Source organism: Microtus oregoni, unplaced genomic scaffold (assembly GCF_018167655.1).
Source record: "Microtus oregoni isolate MIOR12 unplaced genomic scaffold, Mior012 000042F_ref0000377, whole genome shotgun sequence".
Classification (NCBI taxonomy): Eukaryota; Metazoa; Chordata; class Mammalia; order Rodentia; family Cricetidae; genus Microtus; species Microtus oregoni.
This window is the reverse complement of record NW_024543209.1, coordinates 3,859,887-3,885,570: the sequence shown is the minus strand read 5'-3', so window position 1 is coordinate 3,885,570 and position 25,684 is coordinate 3,859,887.

Sequence of the window (25,684 nt, the reverse complement as noted above, 5' to 3'; positions counted from 1 at the left end):
AAGCAACCTCTTTTCCAGCCATTCTGCACATTGCTTTTTGTGTTCTTTATTCTCAGTGTAAACCTGGCTAAAAGCAGTCAGCAACAACTATGCCATGTCCTACATGCTATGCCATCTTGAAATCTCCTACACCAAGTTAATTAGTTTGTCTCCTTTAAACTCAGCCTTTCACAAAGTCTCAGGACACAGGCAAAATAAAGATTCTTCTCCAGACTGTAACATGAGTAGACTCTGGTTTAACTCTCTAATATAGCCTTTGCTGTCATCTGAAACCCCATCAGCCTAGTGTCCATTTCCTGTATTCCCATTTGCTCTTTAGCTTGCTAAGCACCCATAAGAATTAGCCATTTAGTTCTGCTTCCAGCAGATGGGGTCTCTGATCCATACACCTGTACACTTGCAAATTCCTCTCTGAAACCAATTCCAAAGATTTAACAACCATTTGGTGGCCAGGCTCAGTCACATCCGTGACCTCACTTCTCTCATACCAATTTCTGTGTGTTGCTCCTGTGTCCCTATGACCAAATACCCAATATAAACAACTTAGAAAGGAAGAATTAATTTCGACTCACAGTTTCAGAGGGATCAGTTTGTCACAGCAGGGTCGGATGGGAAAGGGATGTTGTGGAGCAGAGCAATTTATATCATAGAAGGCTGGTGTTCGTGTATATGTGTTTTAATAAAAGTGTTTTAATTTGTAAAGAAAGCTGAAATTTCTTGAAATTACATTTATTCATATTTGAGAGAGAGAGGGAGACAGAAATAGAGAGAATATGTGATGTAGCATTATAGTATGCTTGGAGGTTGGGTCTCTCCTCCCTCCACATGACCAAACTTAGGTCATTAGGATTGCTGGCAAGCATGTTTACCTGCTAAACTATCTGGCTAGCCCAAAAGAAAACTAGGATTTGAACTTAGCCAATCTGGCTCCAATGTCCACACTCTAACAATATGTTCTCCGAATTCCATAATTTTCTTTAAAAAAATTATTTCTTCTTTGAGAATTTCATACATGTGAACACCATAATCCCTGTGGTCACTAGAATCAAGGCAAATTTATTAATTTATGCTGTGGACATTCCCTGAGTGCCTGTTCTTCCACAGATTCTATCTCAAACAGATGGTAAAAGAATGCACAGTTGCACAGTCCTATTGAGATGCAAAGCCTCCCACTAGAGCCCGTGATGTCCTCCTTTATTCTGGAACCCATCACATTGTTCAGAAAGCATTCTTGACTACTTCCCATCTGCTCAGAGCATCACTCTGGTGTGGCTAAGAGACAGCTTCCCACCATCAGTCCCTTAACTAGGGAGGAAAATGAGACTCAGAAGAATTAAGCCACTTGCCTGAGCAGAGCTGGTGTGAGATCAGATCCAGTCTGGGTCTTCTGGCATTCACTTCTTCGGCATTAGCTGTCTGGGTTCCTCCAAGTGTTCTGTACGGTAGTTCTTGTCTTCAGCATCTCTTCAATCAGATCCTAGGTTCCTTGAAATCTAGAACTGTGTCTCCTCTAGGATATGGTCAGGATCTCAGAGGGCTCCCAGGGTATATACTTTAGTCTATCTCAAGATATTTTTAGGACACTCCTAATGTATTAGAGTATTACATTATGTGTGCACGTACTGGTACTGAGGATGTAGAAGATGAAAAAGACATACTTTTGTTGTTAAGAGGCCCACCATCAGTTCAGTGGCTACAGTAAATGCACACACATGCGTGCACACACACACAAGGGCCAGTGAGGTGATTTAACAGGTTAAGGTGCTTGCCACCAAGCCTGATGACTTGAGTTCAGTCCCTAAGACCCACATGGCAGAGAGAAAGAACCAACTTTCACAAGTTGTTCCATAACCTCCACACACATGTGGTGGGACAGGGACACACACACACCCCATACACAAATAAATATGCACAGATCAGTTTTACACAAGAGCTCGGGGATTTTTATAGAGAAGACGAGATTAGGGCTGGGCCTTAGGGAGGAAGAATTTTACAGCACAGAAGAAAGGGGAGAGCCTGATCAGCCTGAGCAAACAGAGGCAGGAGCTCTGGCCCATATAGTTAAGGAATCAGAAGCCAGAGAGTCATTTCCATCCACTCTACCCCTTCCCCTGTTGTTTGTTTTTTTCCTCAGAGCGGGTCATCAAACCCTTAGATGAGAGACAACCTCTCTGCAGCCAAAGGGAGTGGGGGGGGGGGGAAGCATCCTTATCTATCTGAAGCTCCAGGGACACTGAGAAGAATCAGAACAAGGAGGCCTTGCCACGCCCCTACTCCCACCCCAGTTTATACCATCAGGTCATGCCTGCTTTGTCCTTCCACACTCCTCACAGTTCCCCATTTCTCCATTACACCTAAGCATGAGCACACAGGTGTCCCCATTTCTCTGGCTCTTCATCTCCAAAGGCCCTCATATGTCCCACTGTACACGTATGAAACAAATTGGTACGTTCTCTCTGGTTCATCCATCCTTTGTTAGAGGTCCCTTAGCCAGAGTCCTGGTGATAAATGGAGAAACAAAATCATTCCTCCCATGAGTGTGGCCTACAAAGGAGATGTGATGTGCCGCCCTCTCCCTCCTGACACAAAGCGCCTCTGAGAAGCAACTGGGATACAACGTGAAATCAATGGAATATGGTGCATGCTCTATTGGGCGAGCGCCAGAGCAACAGATGAAGGAGAGAGAGGAGGGTTCAGATGTGATCAACTGGGACACTGAGGAGGAAGAGGCGATTAGGACCTACCCATCCATGAATTTGGCCATAGTCACACTATCATTAGAGTGACACACTCAAGTGTCAGCCTCATCTTCTTGTAGCCTGGAGCTGCCTGACAGTTCCCCCTCTGATTCCTAATGACTGCTTTCACTTCCCAGTTTCTGGCGTGATGGGAGAGGAGCTGCTCTCCTCCACCAACACCTGGAATAAGACTTCCTCTCAGGATGGCCCCACAATTATCACAAGGAAGTCCATTGCTTTCCTACGTGGGTGGAGGGCGAAGACTCCAAGCAGTAGACCACACACTGATCTGCACTGAGAGGAAGCTGAGTTCCCAGGATCTTCTAGGTCTTTGCTTTGAAACTATTTTAACGAGTGTTGAGTCTAGAAGCTTGGCAGTGCGTTTAGTCCCAAGGAACCACTGTGAAGAACTGGGAACCTGCAGGAAGATTAGAATCAGGGGTATGGACAGTGAAAGGAAGTGACACACATCCAGGGGGACTGGGCACTGGGTGGAAACCAAGGGACCTTGGATAGAAGAGAAATCTCCAGTGAATACTGTTTCTCTAGGTGCTGAGAACTGGACTTGGGGCCATACCTGTGCTAGGAAAGTTTTCTGACTCTGATGAGTGTCTTAAGTCACCTGACATGTCTCCTGTTCTGTGTCCCTCACATAGCAAATGGTGAGCTCTCTGCCCTTTCTTTCAAAGAATATCAAGAGGTTTTAAGTTCTGCATCCATCCTGGCCCAAAGACTGAACAGCAGGCCCCATAATCTAGGACAGAGAGGCACAGGAGATACCCAGTGTTGACCAGGAGGACCAAGTCAAGATGAGGATGCCCTTGGTGGGTATCATAAATATTGTTCCATCACAAAGTAACATCTCAGCTTTCTTTGACATCAATCACCATGATGGGAGTTAGATTAGAAGGCATCTGCCTCCGCAGGGCCATCACCCCAGAAGGCGAGAATCATAGAACAGACTAAGGGAAAGGCAAAGAACACATGACTTTATCATCATCTACACAGGTCATTGTTACCAACTCCAGAGATCCCAAAGTTGATCCACAGACGCATACACCTCGACTTCTAAGGCTGGGGGAAGACTGCATCTGTCATTAACATTTATATCCCCTCAAATACAATTTTTTTGAGGCTGGAAAGATGGCCCAGTGGTTAAGAGTGCATGCTGCTCTTACAGAGGACCCAAGTTTATTTCCCAGAACCCACAACAATGTGTAGCTCCAACTCCAGATGATTCGACACCTTCTTATGGCTTCCATAGGCACTACACTCCCACGACCCAAATATACATTATTAAACATTTTATATCAAAAAACTCAAAATATACTTTTAAAAAACACAACTATTCTTATAAAACTTCTACATAGATTCAAACTAAGCAACTTCCTGGAGCTTTCTAAAGGTTAGTACGATGATCGGCCCAACAATCTTTCCATTGTCATAACAAGCACTGAAGGAAGGTGGTTAACCAAGAAAACCAGACAATGGGTCTCCAGAAGGCGTCATGAGTCTAAGAATCTGCAGTCTTGTTTTTCAGGTAGATAAAAGAAACAAAAGGAACTAAAGAAGGTGAGCTCGGCTGGGAAAACCCCACCTGCGTAGACTCATATCCTGCTGCACCTAAATTACTAATTGCTTTAAGTGATTGAGAAAAATGTCACACTTGAGGGCAATGGCAAAGAGAAGACAGTGGATGCTCCATACCTCAGAAAGCCACACATCTGGCGGAGGGAAGGCAAGGCCACGCCCACCTGGGCAGCAGTGCCGAAAGATACCAACTTCAAGGAAAGAGCCAAGAAAAACACAAGTAAGAAAATCCCCAGAAAGGATCAGATACAGTTTTCATGAATAGGCACACATCCTCTGCCCGTGAGCTAGCCTGAAACACAACCACAGCAATGGAAGCCAGGTATCTTCACTTCCTGCCAACATGGCTGCCAAGACCATCAGCGAACAGCAACAACAGGAGGAACATGCGAGGTGCATCTGTGTTTAAACACATAACACGCGTATTTTCTTCCTTACCCAAGTAGGTGTCTGTTCTACGTTTATGTTATGACAGCGTCAAACCTTTTTAGAAACAGCCCTTCCAGCTTGCAGGACAATGTTGGTGTTCTGTTTTGTTCTAAAGAAAACATTAACAATCCCAGTATAGAGCAAGACAGTGTAATACAAGCACTTGGGATTCTGAGGTAGGAGGGTTGCCATAAGTTCTAGGACAACCTGGAACTACGCTGAGATTTCTAATTCCAGCATTCCTTTAAGAAAGAGGAGAAGAGAAGAAAAGGGAAGGGAAGGGAAGGGAAGGGAAGGGAAGGGAAGGGAAGGGAAGGAAAGGAAAGGAAAGGAAAGGAAAGGAAAGGAAAGGAAGAGAAAATAGGGATTCTGGGAAGACAACATCATCAGTAAAGTGTGTGCCATACAACCATGGGGACCTGAGTTGGGATTCCCAGCACCCGTGTATAAAATCAGACATGACCATGCTTATCTGTAACCCCAGAGCTGAGGTCGCTAACCCAGAGAATCTCTGGATCTCATTGGTTAGCCAATCTAGCCAATCAGTGATCTCCAGGTTCAGTGAGAGACCTTGTTGCAAAAACTACAGTGGAGATTGAGAGAAAGATGTCCCATGTCTACCTCTGGCCTGCCTAGGCTTGAGTACATGCCCTGTGGTGAATGAAAATGGCTCCCATAGGCTCATATATTTGAATTTTTGGTCTGTAACTGACGGAACTTTTGGGAAGGATCGAGGAGAGTGGCCTTGGAGGAGATATGCCACTGGGATAGGCTTTGAGGTTTCAAGAGTCCATATGAGGCCCAGTTAGCGCTCTCTGTGTGTCTCTCTGTCTCTTTGTCTGTCTGTCTGTCTCTCTCTCTCTCTGTCTCTGTATTTCTCTCTCTGTATCCCTCTTTCTCTTTCTCACCTCAAAGTTTTCATGGTTGCCATCTCAAAATATAAACTCTCAGCTACTACTTCAAGGCCATGACTTCCTGCCTGGCTGCTGCCACGCTCACTGCCATCATGGCAATGGACTCCAGCCCTCCAGAACTGTGAGCCCCAAATTAAACACTTTCTTTCATTTAAAAAAAATGATTTATTTATTTATTTTCATTTTATGAGCATTAGTGTTTTGCCTGCAAGCATGTCTGTGGGAGGGCATTAGATCCCCTGGAACTAGAGTTACAGACAGCTATGAGCTGCCATGTGAGTGTTGGGAATTGAACCTGGGTCTTCTGGAAAAGCAGTCAGTGCTCCTAACCACTGAGCCATCTCTCCAGCACCTTTAAATGCTTTCTTTTACAATTTGCTCTAATCATAGTGTTTTGTCACAGCAATAGAAAAGCAATTAAGACACACCCACACGAACATGTAGAAACATCAAACACACGTACATAACATGCATACACATACCAAAAAAACAAACAAACAAACAAAAACGCCACTGATGACAATATGGCTTTCAGAGAGGTACCTGAAAGTCTTAAACTGTAATAGATATGGATGCTCAGAGATAGCCCAGACAAATATTAAAAACCAGAGAGGTAACACCCAAAATAATCTTTCCCCTGGACTGTTCCATTGAACAGAAAGGAAAGAGGGAACAGCAAATAACATCTCTGGGAGCACAGACTGCATTTTATAGACTGTCTTACAAGGGAGTGGAGTCTCCAGTCAACCCTTCTGAGCTTGCAAACTAGACTCTTGCAAGCTGGCTCCCGAGAAAGGGAGGAGAACTCAAAGTGAATCACCACCATTTGCGTAATTCAGCTAAAGCACAATTAGGCCTCACGGAGACCCGATTCTGGAACTGGGAAGTCAAACCACACTTCTCTCTGACGTCTCTTTGTGTATGGTTCTGCCCTACTTTCCCCTCTCACAACCCATTTCCTCTGCTTGCTCATCGCAATCTTAACCCAAGACACCAACCCAGCACGAGGGAGCCTTTCAGCTCCAGGACTCATGGACAATGAGACATCCCTCAGCTCTCAGTAGAGAACCCCAGAAAGGACCTGCCTGGCCACCTGTGTTTGTACTGAGCTGCAAAGTCACAGGAACAGGATAGGTCCTCTTATCACTTGGCTTCTCCATTCTACCTATCCTACATCCAGGGAAGGCTTCCTCCAAAGCAGAGCAGGAGAGGAGGAAATGGAGGATATTGGAAGAGTCTCTTCATTATAAAAAGAGGGTGATCATATCTTTCATCAGGTATTAGCTTTATTAGCAGATCCACAGGACAATGGAATAAGAAGTTTGGGACACAGAGTAGGTTTTTGAAGAATATATTAATGCCTGTAGCATTGGCACTTGGGACACTGAGCCAGGACGACTGCTGTGAGTTCAAGGTCAGCCTTAGCTCTATAGTGAGTCTCGGGTCTATCTGCATTGCCAAGGTGGGGGGGGGGGGCTCTGTCTCAAAAAAACCATAAAGGGGAAGGCAAAACAACTCAGGGCTTGCTGTCAAGAATGAAGACCTGAGTTCAAATCCTGGAACGCACATAGTGGAAGGGGAGAATGGATGGTCACAAGTTGTTCTCTGACCTCCACATGAATACTATGATACGTGCGTGTCCACATGTCCACACCCACACAGAATAAATAAATTAATAAATACACTTTTTGAAAAAGCCATAAGAATAAAGAAACAAAAAGACTGAATTGGCTAGCTTTCCGTTACTATAACAAATGCCTGGAGTCATCAGTGTATGAAGAAGAAAGGCCTATTTTGGTGCTCACATTGAGATGTTTTTATCTATGATCATTTAACCCTGTGGCAGCACACTGTGCTATGAGTGTATGAAGCTACACTGCTTACTTTGTATCTGGGAAATAAAAGAGAGGGAAAGGGAAGGGCTCGAGGTTCCCACAATCCTCTTTAGGGATCCTGTGCTCCCCTTGAAGGGTGCATAGAGTTGGAGATCTCCCACTAGGTTCCACGTCTTAAAGGTCCTACCACCACTCAAGAGCCAATTCACCAAACTGGGGACCAAGCTTTCAACAAAGGACCATTAGGGAACATTCTAGATCCCAATAGTAGGAAGTCCTCTGAGACCCTGAAGCCTGAATACAAAACTGAGGCCTATGTCCCCAATCTTACCTGGCAAGAAACAGAAACTCTTGAGAAATCATTTCTCAGCTCCCATCTTCTGAGCAGGTGCACAGGGCTGAGAACCACTTCTGAGTACAAGGCCTGGCTGTTCCAGGGAAATGAAGAGAAGCAGAGGATCCCACAGGCCAGGAGGAGGGGGCTTGCTGCAGTGTTTCATCAGATGCACATAGCTGGCACTTGGGACAGGCCTTTTGTTGTGTGGGACAGAAACCTGCATCATGAGCAGCTCTGGCCTAAACCCCGCGAAAATGTCCCCTGACGTTGTGACAAACTTACAATAACTAAAACCATCTAGCTACCTCTGGGTGGATGGCCACCTCTGGAAGAGAACTGCAGCCAGACTCACCAGGGTGACTTTGCAGTTGAAAACTATCTCTGCTCCAGAAAAAGAAGGGAGTGAGCAGCTGCTCAGCCATCCAAAGGAACTGAGGTTGTTTGACTGAGGCAGAAACCCTTTGGGGCCCATTGCAAAACACCGTAGCAAACTGCCCAAGAATAGCTACTCTATTTTTCAAGTTATTAGGGTGTGTGAGTGTGTGTGTGTATTAATTAGACAATCATCTTTCTAAAACAATATAAGTATATTTACATTTCTACACAGATATGGACACAATGTCTACAGAAAGGCCTAGAGTTACAGCTGAAGCTTTGATCTTGCAGACTAAGGAAATCAACCTAACGTCCATATTCAACCAAACCCACATACCAGGGTCGTTCCTGACAAACACATCCACACAGCCTAAAGAGGTCTTATCACGACCTTCACAGTAGTCATGGTCTGTTTACAGCGTTCACACTGCTGTATGGGCAGGATACCACAGAGCTCGCTGATCCATTGCTGCCCCATGAAGAGACATGCAACTGTGCCTCAGTGGCCCTTCACCTACTGTGGGCTTCCTTCCACAGAAGCCCAGACACAGTTCCCCTGGATAAGACAGTCGGCAATCTTTATTTCCCCGGGGCTGGCGGGGGCGGGGGGATGCCTCTACAAGAAGAAAATTAATATAAGAACCAAACAGGTCTTATTCTGCCCATTCACCCACTCCATCCTGACCCAACACTTTAATCAATTCAGTGTGCTTAAAAATCAATTTGACCGGAAGGGAGAAGAGAAGCCACTTAGAAGCCTGTGGTCACTCAGAGCAGGAACTCAAGGCAGTCCTCATTTTTTAGAAGGTGGGTTTGTTTTGTCTGGTTTGATTTGGTTTGGTTTGGTTTTTGAAAGGTGGGGTTTTCTTCATCTTCTCAGGCCACAAAGATTCAGCCGGAGGTAAGGGCCTCAGTAGCAAGAAAATACGTTTTCTTACTAACGCCTTCACTAACCAGCTGGGTGTGAACCCCACCCAATTTCTAACTCTCCTAGGCTTCCAGAATGCAGTCAAATATAACACCCTCCTTGCCTATTACTGGAGTTCTGAAGACGAGATTTTTTAAAACCAAAGGTAAGCCAGGCAGTGGTAGCACACGCCTTTAATCGCCGCAGCGCGCGGGAGGCAGCGGCAGGTGAATATCTGAGTTTAAGGCCAGTCTGGTCTACAGAGTAAGTTCTAGGACAACCAAGACTACACAGAGAAACCCAGTCTTGAAAGAAAACAAAGAGCTACACAGAGCAGGCTGGAGAGATGGGATGGCTCAGTGGTTAAGGGTTCTTGCTGCTCTTGCAGAGGACCCAGGTTTGGTTCTCAGCACTCATAGTAAGTGGCTCACAACCACTTGTAACTCAAGCATCAGGATTCAGCAGCCCTCTTCTGGCCTCTGCAAGAACCTGCATGCATGTGGTACATGTACAAACATACACGTATACATAAATATTAAAGATGTTGAATAAGAAAGAAACATGAGAGCAAGGATTCCTAAGGAGGAAGCCCCAGGGGCCCAGGGCTCTGCAGAGGTTGTTTGAAGAGGAAGCTACACCCTGCATCTGGGGAAGTTTGAGGTCTTGAGGGCAACACTCATGCTGATTCTCAGCCCTGTGCTCCCATGTTTAGCAAGCACCCAGAGCATGCGCTAAGACACGTCTAAAAGACACAGCAGTGATGGGTACTGTGTCTGCCCCCTAAAGTCCCATGCAAAAAAAAAAAAAAAAAAACCAACCCTGTTCCCTGCATGGCAGCATCAGGACCTTTAAGAGGCAGGGCCATCGGGAAGTAGTTAAGTTACTCCTTGAGTGTGAATGAATTCGTGCAGTTTTGAGGGAGTGAATTAAGTCACAGAGAGTGTATTAGTTCTCTGAGAATGGGTGTCATAAGAAAGCTTGGCACATTCCCTAATCCCAATCCACCTTGCACACATTCTTGTCGCTGTAAAGCCATCTACCACAACGTCCTCATCACAACAATTGGGAGTCAGCAACATGCCTTTGAACCTCCAAAGCATGAGCTAAAGAAAACTTTTTCTTGATACATTACCTGGCAACAGGTGTTGTTATAGTCACCCAACAATGGACTAAGACAGTTTTATCCAAACCTCATGCTCCCCTCTGAGAGACTTCCAACTTGAAGGAAATCAAGTTGAAGACTGTTGGAACTGCCATCACTCTGGACGTTTGGCCTGACCATCCAGTGCATCCCAGAATGTCACAGCTCTGACACCGGTTGCGCTCAGCCATTCCTAAGGATGCATAGACTGTCAGAGCCAGAAAAGAAGTGCAGATTTCTTTTTTTTTTTTTTCAAGATAATAAATTGAAGCCCAGATTAGCCAAAAAAAATCTCATTCCTCAAATGAGAAATCTTCCCACTGGACCTTCTGTCTTTTCAAACCCTCACATGAGTAGGTGATATTTGAATGCCGAAAGATACAAGACAGATGGGCACTGATTTAAATGCTGCTGTATGGCAGACCCTGGCTATCAATCATCACCTGATGCCTCCAGAGACCCATTCTTTAGAAAAGGACTTGGGGATAGCATGACCGGAATTTTACAACCGAAACCAACTCCCCTGAACCTAAGACCTAAAGCTGAATTCTGGTGAGGCAGCACGAAGAGGCGGCACAGAGAGGCAGCAAGAAGCACCCCTGGAGGGTTTGCTGCACCTGCCTTTAGCATTTCTAGGTGAGTAGGTCTGGATGCGTATTTCTCACCAGGGTGTGCTGGTGCAATACTGATGTTGAAGCTGTAGGACGCAGGGGAGCTGATGACACACATGGAAAACACTGCGCTAAGGTAGAGAGGGCCCCATATGTAAACTAGAGAAATTCTACCAAACTGGTAATTACATTTGTCATGCTTTCATGATAGCAGGAGCTGAAGTGTGTGAATTCCTGTGCCCTGCTCCCATTCAAATATGAAAGTCACAACTCCAGGTACCTTGGAAAGTGACTGCATTTGGCAGTAGGGTCTTCAAAAAAGTAGTTAGAGTAATGGGAAGTAATCCGAGCATCCTTGTTAAAAGGGAAGATTTGGGGCAAGGATGGAGCTCAGCTGGTAGCGTTTGCATGGTTTGCACACGGCCCCAGCACTGTGTGAACCAGGCATGGCAGTACACACCCGTACACCCAAGAGGGAAAAGCAGGGGGATGAGAAATTCAAGAGCAGCAGATTTTCAATGCAATGTCATTTTCCTAAACCCGCTTTCAGCCTCCGGATAAGTCAACAGTTACTCACACTGGTTCCTTGATTTAGTCGGTTCATGTTTCCCTTTCTCATTTCCCCTTTCCTCCTCCTTGTGTGTGTCTTTATGGAAAGCCCCTCCTCTGAATAGCCACCGAGGCAAGTGTCAGCCGGTTCCAGGCTTCGCCCCACCGCATCAGGGAAACCTCATTTGGGAGGTTGTCATCTGAGCCTCGCCTCGCCACTTTGGACTTTACCAGCTTTCTGTTGCATTACATTTTAGCTGAGAATGGGCCCGAGGCTGAGAACTTCTTCTCCGCACCCCACCAACTACCAGCTTCCCAACATCTTTTGACCTCTTCCCGTGTCTATTGATCAAACCTACTCCACACATCAAGATAACTAGTCAACCAATAAAAAAAAAAAAAAATGCCTGTAGCCTCCAACAAAGGTTTCTTGGCTCTATTAGAGTTGGCTTGCATTTTAATTCTAAAATCTATTCAAAAATGGCATTTCTGATCAAGAAAAAAATTCAACATGATCAAAAAAATCCAAGGAAAATCAAAGAGAGGTTATGGGACCTTCAAAGGTAGGTCCTAGCTGGTAGAGATGGAGACACGTTAATAAAAAGTCATACGTGACTCTGGCCCTGGCTCCCTCCTGCTTCTTGGGCTGCTGTAATGCAAACCCCTCCCCCACACTTTGCTGTTGCCATGCCTTCCCTCAATGATGCACCAAAACCCCCTAAGATCATAAGCTACTGTGACTCCTTCTTCCCTAAAGGTTTTCTTCTGGTGGGTATTTTGGTCACAGCGACACGGAAGAGACTAGAACCCTGATGTGAAAGGACATTGACAAGGAAGTGTTGTTTTTCTTGTATCCCATTTTCATTTTATATAAGAAATTACTACTTCTTTGGCTCTTTGGACATCTAAGGTCCTAACGATGCCTTGTTGGGGAATAAGCATTCAGCACGTGAGCCTGTGAAGGACATTTCAAATTCAGTCATAATCAATCTTTCCTCCGACGTCAATAAACTCTCTGCATTCAGTAGGACTCTGATTTCTAATCTGGAAGCCCTTAAAAATAGGTAGCAATGTTTAAAGTATCGCACCATGCTATAGATAGTACAGATTAATACAAAAGTACTATCTATAGCCAACTGGTGGTGGCACACGCCCTTAATCCCAGCACTCAGGAGGCAGAGGTAGGCAGGTCTCTGAGTTTGAGGCCAGCCTGGTCTACAGAGCAAATTCCAGGACAGCCAAGGCTACACAGAGAAAACAAAAACAAAAACCAAACAAAACAAAACAAAAAAAAGTACTATCTGGGCTCAGATTGTAGAGTTGATAGAGTACCTGGCTAACATACATAAAAGTCTGGATTCAATCCCCTGCACCTCAAAACCTGGGCTTGATAGGACATATCAGGTTATCCTAGCATTTGGGAGTGGAGGCAGGGAGATCAGAAATTCAAAGTCATCCTCAACTACATAGCAAGTTCAAAGCTACATGAGCTGTGAACCTGTGAAGTACAACCTACCTGAGCTACATAGACTTTGTCTGATGTAGAAAAAAAAAATCGGTGTGAATTGAAGACCTGCCACACATGTGATCTGGAGAAGAACGAACTGACTGTTTAAGAGCACACACCAACATACAGTCAGACAAGACAACCCAGAAACATGCTGAATTTATGTGGAAACCAGTCAGAGATCCAGCCAGCCTTCCTTTTACTTCTTGCTTTCATTTCGATTTGGTTTTTGCAATGCTGGGAACTGAGCCCAGGACTATACACATGTGAGATAATTATCCCACAGTGAGCCTTACACACAGCCCTTCTTTCTTTCTTTCTTTCTAGTCTAAGACAACCATGCTTCTGAGGAGGGCTGCTCTGTAGGTAGGGCTTGTGAAAGGGAATGGGCAAACAGGCAGGCACATGTGTGCACATGTAAGAACTTGCCACATTGCACGTGTAGAACTCAGAAGACAACTTTTGGTACAGGTCCTCCATTTTCACCTTGTTTGAGATGGAGTCTTTTGTTCTCTGCTACCATGCCCAGCTTTACATTCATCCTGGGGATCCGAACTCTGGTCCTCATATTTCCATAGCAAGCACCTCACCCACTAAGCCATCTCTTAACACCTTTCTTGAATTCTACTATCAAGGGACACAGTGAAGAGATGTTCATGTGACCAGTTCCCTGTTGGAAAACCGTCTTGAGCGTCTCTGGGGGTGTTGTCATTTTAAAAACTTTTTTTTCTTCTTTTTTCCGAGACAGGGTTTCTTCGTGTAGTCCTGGCTGTCCTAGAATTCACACTCTAGACCAGGCTGGCCTCGAACTCAGGGATCCACCAGCCTCCAAAGCGCTGGAATTAAAAGCATGTGTCACCATGGTCCGGCTGTTTTGAAGGTCTTCACTGGCTTTCTTTTTTTCTAGAATTGAACAGCATCCCACCCCACAAAATGGAAACAAGTGACCCCACGCCATGTTGCTGGAGGAATGAAGCACAGCTGGTGTGACTCTGTGGGAGAAAGTTCTAGAAGCTTGCACCTGACTTGCACCTGGTTTCCCCAACATCACCCCTGAACCATCTGTGAGGGGATCCTCTGCAAAGTGGTTGAAACTGGGATGGCCTTGGCTATCCTTGCCAGCAAAAAGAAGGACGAAAGGCTAGCACGCAATGAATGAAGTCGGTCAAACTGTTTTTGTTTTTGTTTTGAGATAGAATCTCATGTAGCTGAGGTTAACCTCAAACTTACTGTGTAGCTGAGAACGACTGAACTTCTGGCCTTCCTCCTACCACCTCCCAGTGCTAGGGTGACAGGCATGCACCAGCACCCCTGGGTCTTGTGGTTCTAGAGCTCAGACCCCAGGCTATATGCATACTAAGCAAGTGCTCTATCCATTGTGCTACTCCCAAGCTCTCAAAGGTTTATGCTCAAGCTTTAAAATGATATTCTATGACTGCTATCAAGAGGAAAACATGACAACGAATGCTGGTGGCATTGCAGAGAAAGAGGAATCACTAACACTGGCAACGTAGTCCGTACAGCACAGTGTGAATCAGCATAAAGGCTTTTTGGTAAAACTAAAATTAGAACAATCGTATGGCTGGACTTTTAGGCCTCCAAAGGAATCTAAGTCAACATACTTGTGCATCTATGTTCATAGCTGTTCTGTCCACAGTATCCGGGTAATGAAACCAACCTAGGTGTCAATCAACAGAGAAGGGGAAAAGAAAATGCAGTTTAGGGTCTAGAGGGATGGTTCAATGGTTGCAAGTACTGGCTGATCTTTGGAGATAATAGGTTCAATTCCCAGTACCCACGTGGTGGCTCATAACCACCTGTAACTATAGTTTCATGGGATCCAACACTTTTTTCTGGTGTGTAGACCTACACTTTTTTCTGGTGTGTAGACCTACATGCAGACAAAATACCCATATACATAACATACATACATAAACACCCCTCTAAAAAAGGAAATAAAATGTGGTTCTATTGACTTTGTGCAGCTGTAAAGAAAAGTGACTGGGGGTGGGGCTTTTTGTTGTTTTTTTTTTTTCATTTTGTTTTGACAGAATCTCACTACATAGGTCTGGATTACCTGGAATACTATGCAGACCAGTCTGCCCATGCCCCCTGAATGCTGGGGTTGAAAACATATGCCACCATGCCTGGTATGTAAAGAAAAATGAAATTATGACATTTACAGGAAAATGGGTTGAAATAGAAATCATTTTGTAAAACAAAACAAGCCAGATTTAGAGAGACAAATACTGCATGTTTTTCTAATTTGTGGAATCTAGAATTTAAAGATATATATATATACATAGTCATATTACTTTGGTTTACATGTCATTCTAACCAGCTGGTATGGTATAAATCTGTAATCTCAGCACTTGGAAGCTGAGACGGGGGATCATGACTTCTAGGCAAGCCAGACTTTTGTTTTCGAGGTGGGGTATCATTTTATAAATCAGTTCACAGGTATTATTTTATAAATCAGTTCACAAAGTTATAGTAAATGCAAAGTAATAATATCGCTGTCACAACTAGTGCAACATTCATAAAAGAAGAGATGTCAGTTTGCAGTGCCTGATACCCAAGTTCCTGCCCTGAGCCTTGAGAGCCTTGGGTCCTCCAGCCCTTATCAGCTGTGGTGTCTTCTGACGGCACAAAAGTCAGGAGGGACATTCCTCTGGCCAGGGTCTTGCTGAGCTTCCTCTTTTGTGGTCCCTGGGGAGGGCCTCAGCACCCCAAATGTAGAGGAAAAAACTGAAAGTACCTAATCTGATGTAACCTTCTGCTTGTAGGTCACCCTCTGCTTGTAGGTCAAAGGGCTGGAGCTCACCCCAAAATACAGGCTTTCAATGCACCCAGCCTTTATCAAAGCATCATTCTGTGTTCAAAACTCTTAACGGAAAACCCCTGGTTAGAGAAACGTTTCACTTTTTTTGGCTAGGCCTCCGTGTGGTCTCTGTTTCTCTTTATTTTATTTATTATCTGTGTGTGTAAGAGAGAGAGGGGGCAGGCAGTGAACATACTCACAGGTACAATGGCCAGAGGACAGCTCTCCTCCTCCTCCTCCTCCTCCTCCTCCTCCTCCTCCTCCTCCTCCTCTTCTTCTTCTTCTTCTCCTCCTCCTCCTCCTCCTCCTCCTCCTCCTCCTCCTCCTTCTCCTCCTCCTTCTTTCCTTCTCCTCCTCCTCCTCTTCTTCCTCCTCCTTCTCTTTCTTCTTTTTTTGAGACTGGGTTTCCCTGTGTAACAGCCCTAGCTGCCCTGGGACTAGCTCTGTAGACCAGGCTAGCCTCAAACTCACAGAGATCCTTCTGACTCTGCTTCCCAAATGCTGGGATTAAAGGACTATGCCACCACCACCCAGACCCAGCATGCCACTTCTCCTCTATAGGTCCTCAAAGAATGTATTGGAACCAAGTTAGGGAGATGGCTGAGCCAGTACAATGCTTGCCATTCATGATTGAGGACCTGAGTTTGATTCCCAGAATCCACATTAAATAACCAGGAAGACAGCATGCATTTATAATCTCAGTACTAGGGAGATAGAGACAAGCAGACGATCTAGTGGGGGGGGGGGGTGCTTCCTGGTCAGACAACCTACCCAAAACAGCAAGCATCAGGTCAACGAGAGACCTTGTTTCAAGAAACAAAGTAGACAGCTTCCCTGAGGAATAGCCATACACATGCATAGTACATTCATGTATGCACCACCAGGGTGCCCACCTAGAACTGGCAGATGGAAGAGAGGGGCAAAGGGGAATGACCTCATCAGCCTAGGACTATTTCCTGTAATGTCCAAATCAGACCAGCACAAGCCTCATTGTGCTCAACAGAAAAAAAGTTAGACCCTGCTAGGTCCCTTCCACAGAGCTCTGTGGGAATCCCCAGGGAATGCCCGCATGCTGTACCAATCTGTCCTGCTGATCACTTGCCACCTCAACTGCCATCTGGCCCCGTGCCACTGCCCTACCCTGCTTCTACTCTGAAACCCGACTCTGGGGGCAGCTGCTGTTCCCTGCATTTCACCCCGCACTGGGCACAAACCGTTCCTTTAATTCCCCTCAGTGGCAGTTAATAGTAGACTGTCACATTTGAGATGTTACGAAAAGCCAGGGCATGACCAAAGATCACTGCAACCCTGAGAACCAGGCCTGGTTGTGCCAGATGGCTGCCCTTCAAGACAACTACTGGAGGTTTTATTTATCAGAGGTCAGTTCTCCTCCCCTCCTAAGTCCAAGCCCCAAACTCCCCAAGATTTAAGGAGAGAAAACCTTTCCCAACAACAGGGGAGGGCATGGAAATTAGATTTCCAGAGCCCCTAGTCTTGAACTTTCTATTTCTGTAAAAGGTGAAAATGTATCGTAGTTTAGCCAAATGCCTTTACAAGTTTTGTCTAGACAAATAAAAAAAAAAGTGAAATATGGCCCCATGGTAGAGAAATAATAAGAAAATAAGCTAACATCAAAACAACCGTGTAGACTTCTTCAAGGGTCAGTTCTCATACTTCTAGACTTTCCTATTCTGAGAGTCCTTTGGCCAGTAACACCTAAAAAGACAATTAACATCACTAATGACTAGAGGAAGACAACCTGATACCACAAGAAGATATTCCCTCACGCCCATCAGAAAATCTGCTGTGAACACACGCGTGTGTACACACATGCATAGGAAATAAGCGTAGGTGAGGAGGCAAAGAAACTGGAGCCCTTCCACATTGCTGGTGGGCACGCTAAGCTGGTGGGCATGCTAAAGGTGTCGTGGCAATGGAAAACCATACCATGGCGACCTAAAAAAAATCAGACATTTCATTAACTGTATGCTTTAGCAATGCTGCTCTTAGGATCCAGCAAGTCTACTCATAGGAACTGAAAGCAGCGCTGCAAAAGATATCTACATACCAGCATTCATGGCAACACTCTTCTTATATTCAAAGCCCAGGAGGCGGGAACAACATAGGTGTCCATCAACAGATGAGTGGACCCAATAAATACATTAGGCACATACATGAAATGTGACTCCACTTTCTTTTTTTTTTTAAGATAAAATTAAGGCTGGAGATGCAGCTAGTTGGTAAAGTGCTATGTAGCATGCATGTCACCCTGGGTTGAGTCCCCAGCACTGCCTAAAATCAGATATGCCAGTAACCCCAGCACTTGGAAGTCAGAGTTAAAGGGATTAGAAGATCCAGGCCATCCTTAGCTGCATAGCAAATTTGGGACTAGCCTGGATACATGAGGCCACGTTTCAAAAAGAAATTATTAAAAATTAAGAAAGTGTACAAGACCTTATTGTTCAATAGAACTTCCACTCCCATGAGGTGAGACATGTTCTGCATAATCTTGCTTTCAGGGGTCACTCACCACTGAGTGCTTAAAATGTGGCGACTGTGACAAGGTTGCAATTTAAATTTGATTTTAATCAGTTTACATGCAAAGTAGGTCACCACAGGAGCTTGGAGTGTGTCACTGAAGAGCATAGGTCTCCAGTCACAGACCCTATAGGCATCCTGCAGCAGCCCTGGTGGCCAGGACAATTAAGCTGGTGCCCCTTTTGGGAACAAGTACTTGCAACCTTAAGCCTCCACTATCATCCAGGTTAGCTGGACCACAGCTTTTCTGCTTACAAACGCTGTATGCCTGTGGCATGTTCAGCCAGTGCCCCGCCGCCCCAGCCACTATTCAAATATGCCCACATATTTAGTATCCAAGGACAAGACAAGCATTTAGATCAAAGACTTTAATTGGCTTTGCATGTATGTGACTCTAGACCCCAGCAATAGCTCATTCCATAATATAGAATGTGTTCCGACAAACCCAGGAGGGGACATTGGTTTCCAGACAAAGAAAGAGAAAAGGACAACAGGAGCAAATCCCAACAGGTGTGGCGGTACATACCTGTACACCAGGCAGTGGTGGGTAGAAGAAGGAAAATCAAGGGTTCAATGCCATCTTAGCGCATATACCAAATTTGAGGCCAGCACGGAGTTCATTAGACCCTGTTTGAAAATAATAAAATAGAGTACTTTCCACCTTAGCTTCCTGGGCTGACAGTGTGGCTCAGTGATAGGGAACGTGTTTAATTTGCAGGGGGCCCAGGATGCACGCCTCAACTCCAAACACAACACACACATGCATACGGACATGGACATGGACACACAAAACACAGGGCACCAGCGTAGGAAAAAGCAAATCTGATTGGTTGTCATCTATCTAGTCCTTTCCAGTTAGCTGTTTGTGAAAAGCTTCCATATCATGCTAGCTGAAATGGGTCTATTTAGAGTCTTCCTTTTTTGTTTTTTGTTTGTTTGTTTGTTTTGTTTTCTGGTTTTTCGAGCCAGGGTTTCTTTGTAGCTTTGGAGCCTGTCCTAGAACTAACTCTTGTAGATCAGATTGGCCTCAAACTCACAGAGATCCTCCTGCCTCTGCCTCCAGAGTGCTGGGATTAGAAGTATGTGCCACCACTGCCCACAAATGGTCTGTTTAGAAACTTGGCTGCTGTCTAAGCCTGATTGTTCTGAAGCAACTTGGTTTCTGCTTGATGATTCTCATTCTTCCCCTGAGAGACTTTATTTTGGGTTTTAGTCTTAGTTTTTGGGGAAGTTTAGGATAGTAGCTAAGGCGAAACAATGAACTTCTACAATTTTCACTGAACACCAAAACTCATCCCTTCTAAAAACCACCCTGCTTAAGGCCAGAGGTTGTCGAAGTAGAAAAGTTTTCCTACAAGTGGTAACGAACCGTCTACCCAGATAGGCTGAAAAAGAACCAGCTGCCCAGGCCTTGCTTTCCTCTCAACTCTAACTTACCTGCAGCTCCAGGGTTGTGGTAATGGCACAACCAGAGAACTAAAGGCAGTCTGGCAACCCATCCCTCTTAGGTCATCATCATTACCACGTTCCAATACCACAGCTTTCCCTGCGGGAGGCTGGGCATTCTCCCCAGAACACAACCACAGCCCACACAAGGGAGGCCATGAAGGTTGCGTGTGCTATTTTAAACTTCCAAAGATCACACTGTCCACGGATAATGGGAGCGCCTAAGTGCCCCAGCGTTGTGACCTCAGTCAGCACGCCAGCTAAACGCAAAAGATAATCATCTTGCTTCTAATAGTAGCCCCTTGAAAAGGAGCTCCACTCCATACACGGTTGCATTAAATAGCACTGCTTTTGAATAGGCAAGGCACCATCTCTTTATGAAGAGAATCTCTCTGTGAATCGCATCTCCCTGTGGTGACACATTCATGTATTCAACTGGATGCTCGGCTGGTTTTCTTTGTGTAAGCTGAAGCTAGAAATATTTTACTAAATATAAATATTGCTCTGTGGTTCTAGGGAGTCCTGTTGCCTACTTCCTCCCCTTTATCCGTTTCTTTTCCCCTACCCTTCAGGCCTATTTCTTCTCTGCCTTGTCTAATCTTCAATGTTTGTTGGATTCATGGATGGGGGTGCCCTGACTATAAATTTCAGCTAATAGAGACCAGCATTGATTAGGTATTTACTGGGTGCCAGGCACTAAGGGTGAGACCTGCTTTCGCATGCCTGATATTGCTGCATTTTTTAAATGGATTGTGTCAAAAGAATGGAAGCTGTGGCCAATTAATTATTTGTTAGTCGTATCAGTTGGCTAAGTCAGTGAGGCCAGGAGACAAGCAAGGCACTTCCGATCCTAGTTTAGTCCTCATGAGAGCTGTGTGAACATAAAAGATTAAATTAAAAAAAAAAATACAGGTTTACCTTAATTCACATGTCCTTTGGAATTATATGGAAAAGGCATCTGATTGTCTTAAGAGCACGGGCTGGGAAGATCACAAAGTAAATAAAGTACCTTACAAAGGGACAGAGTTCAAATTCCCAGTATGGGAGTTGGCTGTAATTCCAGGGCTCCAAAAGCAGAAACTGAGGATTCCAGAACCTCGCAGGCTAGCTAGACTAGCCCGCATTGGTGAGTCTTAGGTTCAGTTAGGAGACCCTGACTCAGTAAATAAGGTGGAAGCTGATTGTGGAAGAAAAGAAATGCAAAATCCAATCCATTGATCACCCTGGAGGACATGTCAGACTTCTTCAAGTAGATCTTAGATGTCCACAACAAGGAAACCAGAGCCACTGGGATGCTCCCAAGTTAGAGTCTTTGTCATGGGCTGTGCACTGGCTCCATCGGTGTCCACAGGCATGCTCCTAGTGCACCAGTGGAACCAGCTTTCTCCCTGAATCAAGAGTCAGGACAGTTGGGTGTGGTGGCTCAGTTACAATCTCAACACTCTGGAGACAAAGGCAGAAGGGTCTCCAGCTCCAAACCAGACTGTCTCCAAAGAAGACATCTGAGAACATTTCCCCAAATTTGCTTGCAAAGCACAATTGTTAAGCAGGTCAATGCCCTGCAATTCCAGGACTAGCCAAAATTTAGTTGTTATTTGGCAGGGCAACGGGGGTGGGGGGGTAGTGGAATTGGAGGGTGTTGCAACAGCTTACTCTATAGCCCAACTAGCCTGGAGCTCACTATATATCCCAGGCTAGCCTCAATTTCCCATGACACCTCCTGCCTTAGTCTCTAGAGTACTGAGATTACATGTAGGAGCAACCAAGCCCAGCTAGACATGGAGGATTTGAATAGAAGCTGCTAGTATTTTAAGGTTATAGAGCCAGCAGACATGATCAATGCAGAGACACCTTTGTAACATTTTGACTCATAAAGTCAATAAGACCAGTAGTTCAGTTTTACAACCCCAGTTTAGAAACCATAACTGAGTAACTGGTTCAGGCTTAAAATTTTAAGTTGAAATGGCACTAAGTGCTTATATGTTATACAGAACATTCCAGAGTACTGAAGGACCAACACATTTGTACATTGATCAGAGTTATAAAAATTACTTCAATGCTTAAAAAAGCCAGATCATTTAAGTCCTTAAAAATGACTGTAACATGTTAAATACATAAGTTAAAATATGTAAAAAGGGTTCAATTTACTAAGTTTATGAAATGGAATCCATGTAAGCCAAAGACTCCTTGAAAATGATTGTTGGTCCACATGCCTGTAATCTCCACAGTTAGGAGGCAGAGGCAGGAGAATCATGATTTAAAACAGTGACTCTCAACCTGTGGGTAGTTACCCCTCCGGGAGTCAAATCTGGGGGTAGACCGACCCTTTTGCCCTAGGTTGCCTATCAGATATCCTACATATCCGATATTTACATTACAATTCCTAACAATAATTAGCAGTGGGAATAATTTGGGGGGGGGGTCACCACAACATGAGGAACTAAATTAAGGAGTCCCAGTGTAAGGAAGGTTGAGAACCACTGAGATGGAGGCTAGCCTGGGCTAAGTAGGAAAGCCTCTTCTCAAAACGACAGAAAAATAAAACTCTAAATTGTCCTTAAAAACTGGATGTCTGAATTTATTTCACTCTCGCTGCCTCCTACTTGGAGATCAAGATGTGGGCTCTCAGCTGTCCCTGCCACCATGCTTCTGCTCCACCACCATGGACTAACCCTCTGAAATCATAAGCCCAAATTAAGCTCTTTTTTTTTACAAGTTGCCTTGGTCATGGTGTCATAGCACAGCAATAGAAAAGTAACTAAGGCTGCATGCTAGCATGTAAAGCTCCTTTGCAAACACCCAACACATAAAGACCACACAGTAAGTTGATTTGCACCATGGTTGTTGAGAAACAGAATACCAGAAAGATGAGGTTCCTCTGCTTGGGCCTGTGTGAGGGTTCATGGATGTTTTTCTGGAACTCAGTGTAACAGTTGCAGGTGACACCGCATTTTCTACCACATTGCGACGCTTAAGTCATTACAATGAATCTCTCCAGAGAGGGCCAAGCCACCGTGTGGGGCCTATAAAGGACTGGACGGAGGGCTTCAATCAAACCATACTAGGAGATATGTTTCCCAGTAGTCTGGGGCACGGGACCATTCCAGACACTATCAGAGAGCAATATCTACCTTTCTTATGAAAAAGGACGCCATTGGGCATAAGTGGCTGTGTCTCTGGCCAAGGTTGGGGTGAAACAGATGACAGCTTCACTGAGATAAACAGCTGATGTTATCAACTGATCTGTTGGATCAGACGACACAACAAAAGGGAACTTGCTCCCCAGCAGTCTGCACTCCTGGGTCCCCTTCCCGGGCGGAAGAGTTGACATCACACACAGTCGTGACCATCATGTTCCTTATAGGACACACATTTCAGAATAGTCATTGGTCTTTTTCCTAAAGCGTAAGTAAGAAATCACCCCAAACTTGAGAGCCGCAGCTGGAGTGATCCTGACACACTGTTTGCTGCTGACACCCGGAAGCAGCCTTCCACGGTATAGGTTCATCCGTCTACACTCTGTCTACTGTCCATGCCAGGGAGGTGTAGCCCGCAGCTCTGTTTGTAAGCAGTGTCTCAGAAACCCGCCGGGCAAAGCCCTCCAGACAGAATGGAAACTAGAAGCGCAATACACAGCCTTGCTTTCCTGAAAGTCAAAGGGATGGGCGTTTCCTTAGAATTCTGGGGTGCTTGGTATTCCATTCACTCCCCATAGTTGACAACTTCACTTTCTGTAATAGCTCAGAAGAGACCAAGAAAATGATGCAATTCCAAGCCCTCCCCTAACAACTACCTGCAAATCTTTCCTTTCCTCCAGTCAGCCTCCCTTCCCCAGACTCCAGAGAGTCCCAGCAGCCCAGGGCTGGGTCCCCAGGGCAGAAGGGGAGGAGATGGAGGGAGGGAGCCCAGCCGGTGGAAAAATGAAATCGTGTCTCCCTTGCAGGGAGTAGAGCAATACCCAGGTGGTAAACATAACTTCCAATTACTGGCCTTAAACTAACATTAAATCTAAAGTTGGCTTTCCTTTCCAGAAAGAGAGGCTCCCCAGTTTCCTACAGCTTTGTTTCACCGCAGGCTTGCAGCCATGCTCAATGGAACTAAATACCCCTGCTTGGCAGAATCAGATTAAAGCCCCTCAGCATGTGAAATGGGACTGTTTTCCTAGGAATCACCTCAGACATTTATTAAAAATACAAATTCTGCAACCTTACCCCAGACCAACTAAAGTGTCTGTTTTCAAAAGGATTAGGCAACTCAGCTGGTGCCACCAGATGAATTGGACATGTGGCCATTTGAATGAGAATGGACTCAATATTTGAATTCTCCTACAGCCAGTGAAACAGTCTGGGAAGGAGTAGGAGGTATAGCCTTTTGGGGGTTGGGGTGGCCATGTTGGGGTGTGGCCTGGTTAGGGAGGGTGTCATTGGAGTAGGTTTTATAGGAAAACATTCGTATAAAAAGGTCCCTCTGGGGCAAGACCCCCTCCTACGTGATTCAAGATAGCAGTCAAGTAGGCACAGTGGTCCTGGGGAAGTCGAGGCAGGTACATCTGGAGTTCAAGGCTAGCATCAACGAGATAGCAGATTCTAGGCCAGACGGAGCTGTAGAGATTCTGACTCAAAAAGCAAATAAGGGCTCCGAAAATGGCTCAGTTTGGTCATATGTTTGTCGCGCAAGCATGAAAACTTTGATCTCCAGAACACATATGTTAATAATAAAATAAGAATGTTAGCCCTGGCCGGCCAGCCTAACCTAATCTGTGACTTCCAGGTCTCATAAAACAAGGTTGCTGAGTCCTGAGGCACAGCACCCTAGGCTGGCTTCTGACTCCAGATAAACATACGATCGGTTCTTGTTTCATTCTGCTGCTGTCATTAAATAAATAAATAAGAAAAGAAGAAACAAAAACAAAAAAACAAAACCAAAAAAAAAAACCTCTGGCCCCAAAAGAAACTCACAGAGGAAAGAATTCACTTGGTTTACACTTTGTGGGCACAATCATTGTTGAGAGAAAAGTCGGGGAGTCAGGGAAGGAGCTCAGACAGGAACCCAAAGGCAAGACTGCTTCCTAGTCCATGCAGTTCTCTAACCAGAAAGCTCACTCAGAGGCACGAGCTTAGATAGCTTTCTTATACAACCCAGGACCACCTAACTAGGGGTGGTGCTGCCCACAATAGGCCAGGCCTTGCCACATCAGTTAATATGAAGACAAACCCCCACAGACGTGTTCATAGATATATATCATAGACATGATTAAAATAACACAACTTCTTAACTGAGACTTTTTTTTCTGCAGGTGATTCTGTCAAGCTGACAGCTAATGCCAACTGGGAAATGTACCCACACAAACATATACCCACATGCACACACATACATACACATGTGTATGTGCACACAGACAGACCCCAGTCATTTTCATCTGTAGGGACTCAGCCTCAGATGACCCTGGACAGGGGAGGATTACTTTCCTCTCCCCACTCCTCCCCTTCTCCCCTACCCACCCCCACTTGGATAGAGAGGAACCAGAGCATCACATCCGCTAAAAGAAGCTCTCTATCCCTGAGTAGATGTCAAGTCCCCAACTATGTCTAAAAAATGTTCCCAGGTTCTCTGTACCAACAGCAAGTCTTTGAGGACAGCAAGAGGTGGGAGCGGGGGGGGGTGGGGGAGTACAATCATTTATAGTGCCAAGTGCCTCTACCCAGACTTGTAAGACTAAACTTCCTTTCAAAATACAAACACTTGGAGGCCCAGGGCCTACAATGAAAAATGTGCATTTGCCAAACAACAATGACCCTGCATAAACTTCCATGAGTTAGCCTCAAAACTCACAAAACGTCACTTCCGGGAAGCTTTTCAGTGCTTGGAAACTAACCTACAGCTTTGTGTGTGTTAGGCAACCACCGCAGTACTCTATCTCCAACCCAGGATGCTTAGAGTTGAAGT